The following is a 1,819-nucleotide window of genomic DNA, read 5'->3' as shown; positions in this document are numbered from 1 at the left end:
CTTATTTTCGGAGGATGTCTTATTTTCTGGCAAACACGGTAGCTACCAAGTGCACACGAATCACTATTCTAAATGCTTTGAGTGTATACTGTGGAAAGAAGTATGGAGTTACCTCAAAAAATTAAAAATAGAACTGACTTATGACCCAGCAATTCCACTTCTGGGTATTTATAGAAATCTGAATACTAATTTGAAAGAATGAATACAGCCTTATGTTCATTGTAGGATTATTTACAATAGCTAAGATTTGGAAGCAATCCAAGTGTCCATCAGTAAATGAGTGAATAAAAATGTTATGGTATGCCCTGCCCGGGTGGCTCAGTTGGTTGGAGTGTCATCCGTTCTCATTCTCTCTCTCTCTCTCTCTCTCTCTCTCTCTCTCTCTCTCTCTCTCTCTCTCTCTTTTTATCTCCCTCCCTCTCTCTCTCAAATATATCCTCAGTGAGGAATTAAAAAAAAAAAATCTGTGATACATTTACACAGTGGAATACTACTTGGCATAAAAAAGAAGGAAAACTTACCCTTTGTATGGACCTGGAAATCATTATGCTAAGTGAAATAAGCCAGTCACAGAAAATACTATATGACTTCACTTATATGTGGAATCTAATGACCAAAATGAACTAACATGCAAAATAGAGATATAGAGTCATAGATAGAGAGCAGGCAGACAGCTGTCAGGGGTGGAAAGGGGGTGTGGAGGAATTGAGCAAAACAGAAATAAAAGAGAGAAAGAAAAAACTTACAAACTTGGACAAAACAATTTAATCCTCCCAACCTAGGGAGCAGGCGTGATGGCTGTTCTATTTTACTATGAGGAAACTGGGCTGCAAAGCACTTGCCGGAGGTTACACAGCCGGTGAGCAGTGGAGCCAGGGTGCACCATGGACTGTCTGGCTCTAAACTCTGCTCTTTCAGCCACTCTATGACACTGACTCTGTTACTCATTATTCTCACATGAATGGCCATTACAATAGTTAAAGTCAAACTGAAAACATTCCTTCATCATTATATTTGAAAATCAATTATGTTTCCTAGTTTGTCTGGCTTTATCTTTAAATATTACATTTAAATTATATTATCAGAAGTAAATAAAATTACATTTATAAACTAGGTATGGACAGAGTTTATTTCACAAGGTAGTAAACACCATTAAATTTAACAGAATGTAAAATGTAAAGAAGTGGACATCAAAAAATAGGCAAATTTATATTGAATTTGAAGTTATAATTTTTTAGTAAAATCAGTCATTAGCATTAAACAAACAAATGGATAATGATGCCATGAGACAGACATTAAATCCCATTAGAAAAGTGAACTATTACCTCCTAATGTGACATTTCCATGTAGAAATCGTCCCTGATAAATAAGTCGTAGAATATTTGGGCTGCTGACCTGCTCTTCTTCCCAGTCTGAAAAGAACCAGTGAACTTGATAAGTATTTCAACACAAAATTAAAATACTACTGCATTATTCTAAACTTCTGATCAAATCAAATAGGATACATCAAGGAAGACACTTGGAGCTTCCACTTCAGTAAAAGCAGGCACTACTCATGCAATAACTGTGGTCTCGGTTCTTGCTAGTTCTTCACCTTAAATAGTCAGAGCTGCAGAAAGACTAGTTTTTACTTTTTTTTTAAAATATATTTTATTGATTTTTTATGGAGAGGAAGGGAGAGAAATAGAGAGCTAGAAATGTCGATGAGAGAGAAACATTGACCAGCTACCTCTTGCACACCCCCAACTGGGGATGTGCCCGCAACCAACATACATGCCCCTGACCAGAATCGAACCTGGGACCTTTCAGTCCGCAGACC

The sequence above is a fragment of the Pipistrellus hanaki genome (assembly GCF_964339955.1).
Source record: "Pipistrellus hanaki genome assembly, chromosome: 3".
Taxonomy (NCBI): domain Eukaryota; kingdom Metazoa; phylum Chordata; class Mammalia; order Chiroptera; family Vespertilionidae; genus Pipistrellus; species Pipistrellus hanaki.
The sequence above is the reverse complement of the archived record's forward strand: the minus strand, read 5'-3'. Positions refer to the sequence as shown.